Source organism: Balaenoptera musculus, chromosome 3, assembly GCF_009873245.2.
Source record: "Balaenoptera musculus isolate JJ_BM4_2016_0621 chromosome 3, mBalMus1.pri.v3, whole genome shotgun sequence".
In the NCBI taxonomy this organism is placed as follows: Eukaryota; Metazoa; Chordata; class Mammalia; order Artiodactyla; family Balaenopteridae; genus Balaenoptera; species Balaenoptera musculus.
In genome coordinates, this window is record NC_045787.1 from 20645362 (window position 1) to 20660260 (window position 14899).

Below are 14899 nucleotides of genomic sequence, written 5' to 3' on the forward strand. Positions count from 1 at the left end.
ATAAATTAACAAATTCATGCATAAATGAATGAAATTTTTCAGGAAACTTACAGGTGTGACTGATTAAATTGTTTAATAGTTTGTATACTTGACCCTTTATATTTCTTTCCATTTTTTTAATTTTTATTGGAGTATAGTTGATTTACAATGTTGTGTTAGTTTCAGGTGTACAGCAAAGTGAATCAGTTATATGTATACATATATCCACTCTTTTTTTTTTTTAGATTCTTTTCCCATATAGGCCCTTACAGAGTATTGAGTAGAGTTCCCAGGGACCGTTTACTTCTAATAAAGTATATAAGTTGCCTATGATAGGAACAGAATTATTGGATAATCATTTGCTGTATGTTCATCACACACGTACACACCTACATTCATACATACATATATAGATATTGTTTGGAGGTTGAATGACCATTTCAAATTTGATGTCACTGTAAGGATACATAAGTCTCCATAAATAGCAAGTTATATGCATGCCTAAGGTTTATTACAGCAACCAATACAGATCAAAAGCAGCAGAAAACAAATGTACATTGGGTGGAGTCCACAAAGAAAAGACACAGGCATCTAAGTTCTTTCTCACCTAAGGCTACACAGAATATGCTTTTTCTCTAGAAGCATACTACCAGAATATATGTGGAATTTCTCTGCCCATAGAAATCCATTTAAGTCTAAGAATTTGGGGATGTATGGAAGGCAGGTCACATAGGCCCATCCTATTATATTCCCAGCCATGGCAACAAAAAGTCAGGACCCCCAACAAGCACAGAAAGTGCAAATCATCAATCTTTTTTTTTAGCACCACTCTCTAACCAACTGAGCCACGATGCAAATCATCACTCTTGAGGCTTGTGCCAAGGAAGCTTGACAAGCTGCTGCAGCATGGTCCATTGTTCTAGGTGTAAACAACAAAATCCTTAATAATTAACATTAAGACCCTTCTGAGGGCCACATTCCCAAGAGTTGGTCAAGGGTCAACATGATTCCAGGTTCCCTTGGAGATATGCAAGGAGTGAGCAATTAACTTTTTTCATAACATATAAAGAAATAATCTTTGTTGTAAAAGCAACAGGCTCAGTATAGAAAATGTGGATACTGTACAAAGATTTTACATTAGAAAATCCCCTAATCACAAAACGCAAAGAATGGTTAGCACTGTAAATGTTATTTTTACAGGTAAATATTTTTGTGTAATTGTATTTTTTGGTTTACTATTATCTTCTTTATACAGTTTAATCATATCAGTTTTAATCACATTTGTTTTATTAATGTATGTATATATTTCAAATAACTGCTAAAATTTTCATAATTCTTATTTTAATTGCTTTTTTACTTTTTATTCAATATAAATGTGATGTTTGCTTAGCTTTTTTATGTTCAAATTATTATTACTTTTTTTTTTTAGTTTTATAAGGATTATTGTTATTCCTAAAAATCTTCCATATTTGTGGTAATTTCTTCAGCATACCTTCAGTGAAAAGAAGGTTACTGGTTAACCTTCACATAAGTTGATAAAGTCTGACTGACAGAAACTTCTAGTTTCTGGTCTGACAAATAAGGAACTAGGAAGTCATCACTCTATCACGATAACAGATAAAACTGTGATCACAGATCAGGGGCATCAATGTTTTTTAGAAATGCCAATTCTTGGGCCTCTTACTAGAATAAATAGAAACTTTGTGGGGAGGCCAGCAATCTGTGTTTTAACAAGCCATCCTGGTGGTTCCAATGTTAGCCAAAGTTAGCAGCTTGGGACAGCTGTAGGTCCTCAAATTAATAGTCAGTTTTCAGAAAAGCGAAGAGAAGGCAGAGAAATTAATAAGGAAATATAAAATAAATATGATTTTTGTCATTATGGCTCAGGATTTCCAGATGGAATAGGGGAAATATGGCAAGAGGAGAGAGATGAGAGTTGGTGCATATGAAGTTATGCAAAGTTTTCAGGAGCAGTGTTCAGGAGCTATCAGTCCAAGCTCTGTTGCTTTACCATGATGATTTGATAGATAGATAGATACATACATACATACACACACACATACATACATACATACATACATGAAGAATGACAGGAAGACGGAAGGAAGGAAGGAAGGAAGGGGGGAGGGAGGAAGGGAGGAAGCAGAGATAAAGAAAATGAAAGAAAGAAAGAAAGAAAGAGAGAAAAAGGAAAAAGCTGGAAAAGTAGTTCACTGACTCATAAATGAAAAGACCAAGAGCTAGCTAGATTCCCGGGCTCAAACTACATTATCAGGTATCTTTTGCTTTCTCCTTTCTGCTTTTCTCGCTTTTGTGTTTGCTTCAATTTCCATCAAGTTCCTTCCAACGTGCAAAAATCAGCTTCTCTGCGCTTCAGGTCCTTAAAATTTGTCACATCTACATTCAGTGCCCCCAAATGTCTCTGACACTGCAGAGACTTATGCTAAACTCTGTAATGACCACTATTGTGGAAGACTGGAATTCAAGAAGAGGGATCTGAGTTATATGTCTGTTTTTGTATTGGGTGCGATTAACCACATTTTTTTTCCCCCCAGAAAGGCATGTTCTGGGAGATAAGATAACCATGGGGGAGAAATGGGCAAAAAGCAATGCCAACGATGACTACTTTATAAGCCTTGAGCAGATATACTTGCCCCCTGGGGATTTTTTGAGGTAAACTAGCATGTGAAGCAAAATAGACTTAGTCTTTATTCTTTTTGGCACAAAAAGTTGACTGGGTTGAGTCTCAGAAGTTTAAGCAGTAATTTGGAAGCAGTCTGACTCAGCAGCTTTTACAAACTTCCCTAAGTGACTGGGCAGGATTCTGAGCTATTGCAGAGAATTCAAGTAAGATAAAGACTGAATTGCTTCCATTCAAATTAGTGACAAAAAAACATTGGTGACCTTGGCAACAAAAGTCACAATGGATTGACAGAAAGGGAGCCAGGTGGCAGTGCACTGAGAAGTGTGAATGATAAATGAGCAAGCAAGAGACAGAGGGAAGAAAATACTTTTAAAATGTTCCATAGCAAAGCAAAGTTAATGAAAATAGCAGTTTTTCTCAACTTAGAGGATACATGATAACAGTCCTTATCACTATGTTGTAGAATTATAAGTAACAATAATTTTGTTCATATTTTTCATACATTCTAAATTAGCCACGTTCAACATGTATCACTTTATAGTCAGAAAAAAATTAACATACTTTTAAAAATAAGCAATTAGGCTAAAACCCGATAATGCTATAAGGCCAGAATGCATCAAATTTACAATCCAATTTCTGGCACACATCCAAATAAGGTGAACATCTGGATCTCCTGAAGCAAATGGAGAGTTGTGTGCTAGGCCCTGTGGCTGCAAAGTAGATCCAGTAAATTCACAGAAGAGTTCAGGCTTATAGCCGGGAGCTGTTATGGCCAACTGTACATCTAATTGACAGCTTCTTTGCTGAAAACATCAATAATCCTTCGTTGTGGGCTCCAGATCCTGAGCAAGACTCTGAGGGCTCATTTCAGTAAGTTATAGCTTTGCAGGTCACTTTTGCAGCAGATTTATATAAGGATCTTATAGTGGAGAGGGTGTTTGTGGAAATGTTCTTACTCTCTGAAAACCTGGGTTAAAGTTCTGCCTCAAAATACATATTAACAGAGCTACAAAAAAACAAACAAAAAAAGTTTTTTGTCATTTTCTGTTTGTTCTTATCTAAAATTTACTAAGTCAACTGCCAATAGAAGCAATGATTTCTTAGTTTTCTATCACATGAAAGTATAACCCAATGACAAAATAAAAATGTAAAGAGCAAATTATTGAGTTAAAAATATCTTGATGGATCTTTACATTATTTTCTTTGTTCTAGTGAAAGTGGTTTGAAGATTTACCTTTATTGCAAAAGCATAACTCACAATTGAGGAACTTAATCCTTTAATTCCCTTATTTGGAAAATCTAGACCTGCATAGTCCAGTATGGTAGCCGCTATTCACATGTGGCTTTTTAATTTAAATTTAATTTAACTAAAATTAATTTAAAAAGGAAACTAAATTACTTGGTCAATCTAAACACATTCCATGTGCTTAATAGCCAGATGTGGCTGGTGGCTACCATACTGGATTGTTCAGAAGTACATTTCCATCATCACAGACAATTTCATTGTATAGCACTGGCATAGATCCGAACATCTTGGAGGTTAACTTGTTGCTAGGCATTCCAGGAGCTGGGTGGGAATGATGACTTTTGTATTAAAAGACTGTTGTTGCAGAGACTACTAGTTTTCCTCAAACCCTCAATGTTCATTCATTAGCTGATTTCCAATAATTCAGACTCCCTTCATGGTGAGTATACCAAGTGACTAAACCTCAGAAAACTGAAGATAAACAGGAGAACTGTTCAGTGGCTTGCAGGAGCCTTCTGAAAGAGAAAGCTGTACTATTTTACTGAGGGAATGAGCTCTGTTTTGGAGTACTAAGATGAAGGTCATAGCTACTAATGGTGAAGTGGAAACATGGAAGAAGTTGGATACCTGAGATTTTTTGTGGTGCCACACTGCCTTATCGATCCAGGATATAGTAACTGAAAAAGAGGTAGATCTGCACCATATTTAACCGCTGTATTTTAGGTCCTTATAACTCAGAGCCAAACCATATCATAAAAGATTTTGTGTGGTTTTGTGCGTGGGTTTCCATGATGGTAAATATCTCTGAATTATTGGAGTACATGTTGCTAGGACCTGGGTCTCTCAGGCAAGTAATTGTAAGATACAAATAGCAGGTAACAGTTTTTATATTGAGAGGGTTACAGATAGAGTTAGTTACTGATTCACATTTTTTTTTTTTTTGGTCTAGTTCATTAAGTGAACAATGATTTGGTTAATGAGAAAATCAGTGCATTTAACTTTATAAACCTGATTTCCTTGTAGCTTCATCTAGCCATCTCTGTACTTCTGCCCTATGATACATAAGAAAAATGCATTATGCTTTTTTTTTAAATTGGAGTATAATTGCTTTACAATGTTGTGTTAGTTTCTGCTGTACAACGAAGTGAATCAGCTATATGTATACATATATCCCCTCCCTCTGGGACCTCCCTCTCCCCCCACCATCCTGCCCACCTAGGCCATCACAGAGCACCGAGCTGAGCTCCCTGTGATATACAGCAGGTTCCCACTAGCTATCTACTTTGCACATGGTAGTGCATTTATGTCAAACCTAATCTCCCAATTCATCCCACCCTCCCCTTCTCCCCTGTGTCCACATGTCCACATTTCATCTTTCATAAAACTTTTCATTTTATTATAAAAAGGGACAGAATCAGTTTGTGCATGTCTTTTGTCCTTTCCCTTCTCTCTTTTTCCTGATGGAATTAGGAAATTATAAGCAAAGGAGGACAAACCCCCTTAAAATTATGAAGATAAAAATTATATACTAAGAAGAGCAGAGCAGAAAGAAGTTTGCTTTTGAACAGCCATGGGTCACAAACCATTGAACAGAGTGAGAAAAATCCTTGTACTTGGTTAAACCACTAAGGGGTATCTGATACACGCAGATGAAATAAAATGCTAAATGATACAATAGCTTTTGTAGAAAAGGCCCTAGGTATATACAGGGATTTATGCCTGCAATGCAAGGCCATTTTACCTCTCGAATTCTAGGACCATGTGTGAAGAGGACAAGGGCTCATAGCTGTGGGAGTGGAATACGCCAAGCCAATAACCACATCTCAGGTTCAACTTACTCATTAGAAGCTGTAATTCTATTACTGTTCCTATGTATTGTTGCAGTCAAAGTCTCAGCCAATTATATGCAGGGTTTCCTGAGTCTAAATTCACCAATTTCTGTGCTTCAGAGACTTCCATTAATCTCCTTGACCAGATCATGATGTAACAACTTGCCTGCTTCTGCATTTTGAGCACCCCAAAAGATTTCACCAGTGATTGCATGAATCAAATTTCCTTTTGTTTCAAATAAAATCCCCTTTATGTATGAAGGTCTTTAATGAACAAAACTGGAACAGGTTTACAATAATTTATCTGTTAGTTAAACTCTTTCTGTTAAAAAGAAAGAGAGGCTTTCTGTGGTATCCTGAGATGAGACAGAAAGGGGTTGCAGTGTGGAAACACCTGTCATGCTTGAAATAAAGTTAAAGATAATTATTCTAATATATGAAATAGATATATAATTATATTTTAAATGATTTATAAAAATTATCCTACAAATTTACTTGATTTTGCCTTTTAAAAGTTCATATATTCTACCAATAGGATATATATGACTTAAACTGTCCCCTCATTTCCATAGAGTCAAACAGCTATTCAAATATCATTCACCTATTTTAATAACTGATTTATAGAAGTCAAAGATAATAATAATAATAATGATTTCAACCTCACTTCCCACAGGCTACCCAGGTATGCAGATTTTTTCAACAAAATTTATTAAAATAGTAGTAATTCTGATATATGTATGAGAATTTAATTTAGAGGAATAATATTTAGTCATAAAAAGCAAACCTCAAACCAAAAATATCCCAGAAAATGAAGGAAGAGTAGAGAATGAAAAGCATAGGAAAGATATGTGAATGTATTTAAATAACAACTTTATAAAATAATGTTGATAATTATGTGCTAGTAGATTAAATATGTTATATTAAAATATGTGAGAACATGGTTACTGGTGGGATGTGGGTAAACAGGGGCAGGGCCCATGTCTGTATTAAGTGAAAATGGACAAACTGCTCCATGGTATATTTCATATTGCTCACTATTATTTACTTTTTCTTGTGTCTACCTCTTATCATGTGTCTTCAGTTCAGTCTAATACAGATGGAGGACATTACTTGCTCCAGGAATGAGCAGGTTGGCCATGTGGATTTTCTTCAGCCAACAGAGTGAGACAGAAATGAAATGTAAAAGTTTCAAGTCTAGTTTTTTTAAAAAAAGCAAAAGCTTCAACTTCTCTGAAAACTTTTGATTTCTGTTATGACAAATATGCCTCAGTCTGCTGTTTCAAGAAAAATGAGTGATACATGAACCAGACCTAAAGCAAACCTGCATCTTGGAAGCCAAGAGCAATGAAGCCCAGCATTCATCAGCTGAACCTCAGCCAAGCAGAGGGATGGGCAAAAAACAAATGCCTTAGTTCTATGTCAGTGAGACTGTTATTTTTATGCAGCAAAGTGTATCTGAAACTCCCTTTATTATAGTTTCTGAAATCATTAAGATGCTCTCTAGTAGATGGTTTCTTAAATAAAATGTTTCTAGAAAGCTTAAGGATGTGGTATGAGAGAAGTCTGATGGGTCCAATCTACCTGTAATTACATTTTAAGACAGAGACATGTCTGTAAAATAATCATGGGTGTGGCTTTGAAATACAGAAAATAAATGAATAGAGAGAAAAAGTCACAGTGTTCCTGAGAAAGAGAACTTTAGAGGAAAAAATGGCACTGATCTTGGTTAAAAGAAAATAGATCTCTATGAAATGCAAAAAGACATCTTTCTATTTACCAGCAAGAAATAGATGAAGAAAACTTCTCAGATGCCAAATGGTATATATTTTTCAAAGCTCTCTTCAATACTGACAAAACAGTATAATGAAAATGAAAAGGTGTCTCAGAAACTGAATGGAAGTATGATGGGGAAAGATGTACTATGAAGCCACTCCCAGGAAGCAGAGCATTTCCTACTTCTAGTTTGGAGACATTATTGGATACAAGTGACTGCTTAAGTCACCAGTCCTAATGGTGACTATGTGTTTTATGGTCTTTCCCTTTTTGAATGGAGGTGCTGCTTGCAGTTTACTCTTTCCCATTTGACCGTTGTTTGTTGGATATCAGGACATAGAAATGATCTTTTTATGTCACAGTTTTCTAAAACAAAGACAACCAGAATTAGACATGATCGAAATAACAGCATTCTTAGCATTTAATTAGATTTCATAACTGGATGAAAATTCTGTGGTTTGGGGAAGAAGAGAATATATTTTTCATTTGGGGGTGATTATAAATCATTGTGACCAACAGGGTGGACTGCAATAGTGCACTAATTCAAATTCCAAATATGAGACAAAAATGGTTAAAAAAATGAGAGGAAAGACCCTCTTTGTGTCTTACCAAGAAGTATGTTTGTAAGATAACACAAAGTGCAAAGTAAAGCATTGAAAAATATACTTAAAACATTTTAAAAATTGGCTTAAAAAATTGGTGATGAGTTTTTAAATACAACATCAAAAACACAATCCACACACACACAAAAAAAGGATAAGTTGGATTTCACTTTTAAAAAGTTCTTCTCTGTTAAAGACAATATTAAGAGAATAAAAAGAGTAGTCACAGACTAGGAAAAAAAAATTACAAAACATACATCTTATTCAGAACTTGCATCCAAAATACCATATGGAACTCAAAATTAAATAAGGAAAAAAAATCCCCTACTTCATGAAGTTGGAAGAAGATCCGATCAGACACCTCATCCAGAAGACATGCAGATGGAAAATAAGTATATGAAAATATGCTCAGCATCATATGCCACGAGGGGATTGCAAACTACACAACAGTGAGATACCACTACATGTCTGTTACAATGGCTAAAATTCCAAAGAACTGACAACATCACATGTGTTGAGTTTATAGAGCAGCAGGAATTCTCATTCATTTCTGGTAGAAATTCAAAATGGTACACTCACTCCGGAAGACAGTTTAGTTCTTACAAGCTAAACATGGTCTTATCATATGATCCAACAATTCCATGCTAGTTACTTACCTAGATAAGTTGAAAACTCATATCTACACAAAAACTTCCACATGAATATTTATAGCAGATTTATTCATAATTTCCCCAAGAATGGACATGACCAATATGTCTTTCAAGGGATGAATGGGTAAACTGTGATATATTTATACAATGGAATATTATTCAGCGATAGAAAGAAATGAGCTATTAAGCCACAAAAAGACATGGAGGAACCTTAAATGGCCACTGCAAAGTGAAAAAAACAGTTTGAAATGGCTATATATTGTATTATTCCCACTATATAACATTCTGGAAAGGCAACACAAGAGAGAATAAAAAGATGAGTAGCTGCCAGGAATCTGGAGAGAGGAAGGAAAGGATGAATAGATGGAGCACAGAGGGCTTTTAGGACAATAAATCTCTTCTGTATGATAATGTAATAGTCAATACATGATATTTTGTCAAAACCTGTAGAATATACAACAAAAGAGTGAACCCTAATATAAACTATGGATTTTAGTCAATAATAGCATATCAATATTTGTTCATCAATTGCAGCAAATATACCATACTTATGCAAGGTATTGACAACAGGGGAAAGTTTGAAGGCGAAGGGGACAGGGAGTATGCGGGCACTCTCTGTACCATCTCCTCAGTTTTTGTAAACCTAAAATGGCATAAAGACTGTGGCTATTAATTTTAAAAAGACAATATTTTAATATAGTGTGATATATTTCAAGGATAGAATACTACATAGTAAATTAAAACAAAATTAGAGTTACGTAGAATACATGGATGGATTTCACAGAAGTTTGTGAAGTTAAATTGTAATGTACAGATTACACACTCTTTGATTCAATTAATATGAGTTCAAAGACAGGCAAAATTAAGCGATTTTGATAGAAGCCAGCACACTGGTTAACTTGGCATGAACATTAACTGGGATATGGCAACAGGCAACCATCTGTGGTCCTGGAATTATTATTTTTATCTTTTCTTCCCCTATTTTTAGTTACATCGATGTATGCAAAATAAAAATTTCAGTGTTAAGATAAGTTCACTTTACTCATATTACTCCAATAAAAAAAGGAAATCATTATTAGCTTCATCCACAAAATACAATTACAGTAGATCACAGTGTCACATTTTTTTCTATCAAATTAATCATGTATAAACAGCACTGAGCTATGTACTAGGCAGCAATGGAATAGAAATCAGAAGGCAGCAATATAGGAGAAATGAAAAAAGAAGAGGAAACACCTGAATTCAGACATATGATGATGAATGAAAAATAAATCACTAATTTTACTTAAGAGTAGAATAGGTGTGGAGAATTTAAGTTATTCTGAATTTACAGGGTAGCAGGAGAATGATGGCCCCATCTATTTCTCTCATGATAAATTCCCTCTATTTCCTCCTCAAAAGTGACTGGTCCTAGTCAAGCACTCTTGTTTGGTTATCTCCTAACCTCTTCAAAATTTTAAGTTCCTATCTGAATGTCTGCTATATTAATTTTTAGATAAAATTTCATTATAAAACTAGATATTCAGGGAGTAACATTAAAGGCAACAAAAGAAAAAAAGATGATAATAGAAAAACGTTGGAACATATGGTACATATATACAATGGAATATTACCCAGCCCTAAAAAAGAATGAAATAAAGCCATTTGCAGCAACATGGATGGACCTAGAGATTGTCAAACTGAGTGAAGTAAGTCAGACAGAGAAAGACAAATATCATATGATATCACTTATATGTAGAATCTAATAAAAGGGTACAAATGAACTTACTTACCAAACAGAAATAGAATTACAGATGTAGAAAACAAACTTATGGTTACTGGGGGTAAGGACAGGGGAGGGATAAATTGGGACACTGGGATTGACATATACACACTACTATATATAAAATAGATAACTAATAAGGACCTACTGTATAGCACAGGAAACTCTACTCAATACTCTGTTGTAATGGCCTACATGGGAGAAGAATCTAAAAAAGAGTGGATATACAATATGTATAACTGATTGACTTTGCTTTACACCTGAAATTAATGTGACATTGTAAATCAACTATACTCCAATAAAAATTTGTTAAAAAAAAATAAAAGAAAAACATTACAGGATGGAAAGCATCAAATTTATATAGAAGCACTGTCTTTTCATATCTAAGTCTAGGCTTCTTTAGCATCAGAGTCAAGAGAAATCATTGAGTGCTGGAATATCTCACAGGTGGCTTGTTTTGAGATTATGCCAAAAATTAAACAAAATTTAAAAGATCCTCCAAACCCATTAATGATAAATATCATTATTTAAAATGTTCCTAATTATTTAGAATAATGCTTACGAAGCATGTCTTAAAATGTCTGCTTAGAAATTCTTTTTTCATGCCTATATATATTCTCTGGCACTTATCTATCTGTCACAGTGGAACATTGTGACATTTAGTCTGCTCTCTTGATACATGGCCTATTTGATCTGGATTTTCAAGTACCTTGCCCAAATAGAATTTAGATGGTGATCTTAATCACCATCCAGTACTGACATTTTATTACACAATTCCAGTGAACACTTCCTCTTCCTTTTCAATGAGTGATATATGAGGTTTTCTTATGGCAAAGAATGAAAAGATTCTTTATAAATTTCATCTTCAATAGAAGACTCCTCAGTTAATACATATTTCATAGGCTATAGCAGGCAATCTACCTTTTCTTGGAGGTTCCAGTCACTTTCACATTTGGAAGTAACTTTGATGATCTCCTGTTTCATGACGTCATAATCCAAAAATTATATACCTATACATATATGGAATGGTGGACTGTTAAACATTTCATCCGTCTCCTCAAACTATGCCGACAGCTTTATTTGACATAGAACATTTTAGAAAGTTATTAACAACACAAACTAAAAATCAGAAAGAATGAAAGAAAGCTAGCATCATACTAAAAAAAGAAACTACTACTTTGGAGTCTTGTGATAATTAACATGGAAAAATACATTCTTTCCATGTTGAATTTATTTGGTATGAAAAATCACTAATTTCTAAGCCACTCGTATTAATCTGCCTATTATTATAATTAACTTCTGTATTCACCAACTATTAAATTTTAAATTTTTTCCCAGTTCTTTCAGTAAGATGTACTTTCTTAGAGTAACTGCCTTTTTCCAAAGTGGAAATATAAGTTTAGAGTCAAGCCTTTGTGCTCCATCTGTCTTTGAGTTAAATATATAGGCTGTTATCTATATTTATATAAGTCAAGGTATCCTGAAATATACCAAGAGATATTCAAAAGAGGTCATGAAGGAGGTCAGCTGTCAACTGTTGCACTGAATTTCATAAATTCTAAAGTTTAGTGCGACTATGTATATATAATACTGATATTCCAAGTATAAAGAGAAAATAAAATCAAATATAAATCGGAGTAGTTAAAATAGATTAGTACCCACACCAGACTTGATATTTCGCATTAGTTCAATAAATACCTCTAGTGTTCCTATTGATTTTAAAGCTACATGATAAGAGCTGAATATGGCCTAGGGAAAGGCTCAAACCAGAAAGATTAAACACAGTGCTTGCTCTTCATTTTGGTGATGAAATGATTCAACCTTTGAGAACATTTCTCAAAGAAAGCAGAGTTAAAATTAAAACAAATGATTTTAGGATTTATAATTAATTATCTTTGTAAAGTGTATGTTTAAATCTTTCTGCAATTTTTAATTGTTTGTATCTTATTTATAGGAGTTGATTTATATGTTATGGATAAAAACCTTTTTCAAATATCTGTATTGAAAGTATCTTCTCCCTTGTTATGACTTGCCTCTTCATTCTCCTAAAGGTATATTTTAATGAACATTCTTAATGTTAATGAAGTTCAATTTATCAATATTCTTCTTTAAAGTAATTCCTTTTCTTAATGTAATTTTGATAATCTAAGTTCATGAAGATATTCTAGGTATTTGATCCATCAGAAATTGATTAATTATCACTGCTTTTAAAGAACAACATAAACGTCACAATTTCTTGATTTTTTTCATTAATAAAGGTGTCAAATTCATCCACCACCTTTTACAAAAGGGGAAAAAAACTTTCCCCCCATGGTTTTTCAGAGGACTTTTATCCTAAATTTGGTAACCATTTTGTTTTCAGTTATTTCTGCTATCTCTTTAGGTTCATTGGTCGATTTCATCTAAGTTTACATTTTTATCACATTGTTTTAAGTATCAATACTTAATGATAATTGTCACTGTATGGTAGTATAAATCCCCAACTTAGTTTTTCTTCTTCAAGAGTGTTTTGGCTATGGCCCTAAGTATATAGTTGCATATTTATTTTCAGTCCATTTATTTCCCATACACCTTTCAAATCATCCTATAAAATCCTACCAAAACACCTACTGGAACACTTTTTGGGATTTAATTGAACCCATAGGTCATTTCATGTAACAAAATGTGCTTCCAGAATGTTTATAGGCAAACATCATCTCTTCACACCTAATCTTAGGTCTCCATAACATCATATTCAAGAGAAATCATTGAATGCTGGCATATCTAACTAGTGGCTTTCCTGGAGATTATGCCAAAAATAAAATAAACTAGACACTACAAACACATTACTGATAAATAATGCTATTAAAAATGTCCCCACTTATTTAGAATAATGCTCATGGAGCATTGATATTTTTATGACATTCAAACCTCCAACTCATAACCATACTATATTCCTAAAACAAAGGAAATAAAGCAATATGTATGCATATGGCTGATTCACTTTGTTGTACAACAGAAACTAACACGTCATTGTGAAGCGACTGTACTCCAGTAAAGATGCACAAAAAAAAAAAGACAAAAATAATTTACAGAAAAAAAACAAACTAAACTAAACAAATGGGACCTAATTAAACTTAAAAGTTTTGCACCACAAAGCAAACTATAGACAAAACAAAAAGACAACCTACTGAATGGGACAAAATATTTGCAAATGATATGACTGATGGGGGTTAATATCAAAAATATATAAATGCTCATACATCACAAAAAATAAAGACAACCTGATTAAAAAATAGGTAGAAGGACTGAATAGACACTTTTCCAAAGGGGAAATGCAGATGGCCAACAGGCACATGAAAAGATGCTCAACATTGACCAATCAACAGGGAGATGCAAATAAAAACCACAATGAGATGTCACGTCACACCAATCATCAAAAAGAACAAAAATAACAAATGCTGGGGAGTATGTGGAGAAAAGGGAACCTTTGTACACTTTTGGTGGGAATGTAAATTGGTGTAGCCACTGTGGAAACAGTATGGAGATTTCTCAAAAGACTAAAAATAAAACTACCATATGACCCAGCAATTCCACTCCAGGGAATATATCCGAAAAAAAAAACCAAAAAAAAACCAAAACTAATTCAAAAAGATACAGGCATCCCAATGTTCATAGCAACATTATTTACAATTGTCAAGATATGGAATCAACCAAGGTGTCCCTCAACAGACGAATGGATAAAGAAGATGTGGTATATATATAATGGAATATAACTCAGCCATAAAAAAAAATGAAATTTTGCCATTTGCAGCAACATGGGTGGATTTGGAAGGCATTATGTTAAGTGAAATAAGTTAGACAGGAAAAGACAAATACTATATGATATCACTTATGTGTGGAATCTAAATAATACAACAAACTAGTGAATATAACAGAAAAGAAGCAGACTCAGATATAGAGAACAAACTAGTGGTTACCAGTGGGAAGAGGGGAGGGGGAGTGGCAATAAAATGGTAGGGGATTAAGAAGTATAAACTACTATGTATAAAACAAGCTACAAGGATATATTGTACAACATGGGGAATAAAAGCATTATTTTATAATAACTATAAATGAAATGTCACCTTTAAAAATTGTGAATCACTATACTGTACACTTCTAATTTGTATAATATTATACATCAGCTATACTACAATAAATAAATAAATAGATAGGTAAAGTTTCTATCTTTTTTTTGAAAGATTACTTACATGTAGTAAAGCTAATAAAATAATCTTATTTGTACATTCCAATAATTCTGTACCCAGTAACCCTCATCCAGATGAAGGTATAGAACATTTCCTGCATCCCATTAGGTTCCTTCATGCACCCTATAGGCTACATCCCCTGCCTCTGTATAACCGCCCTTCTGATTTCTATAAACATCAGTTAG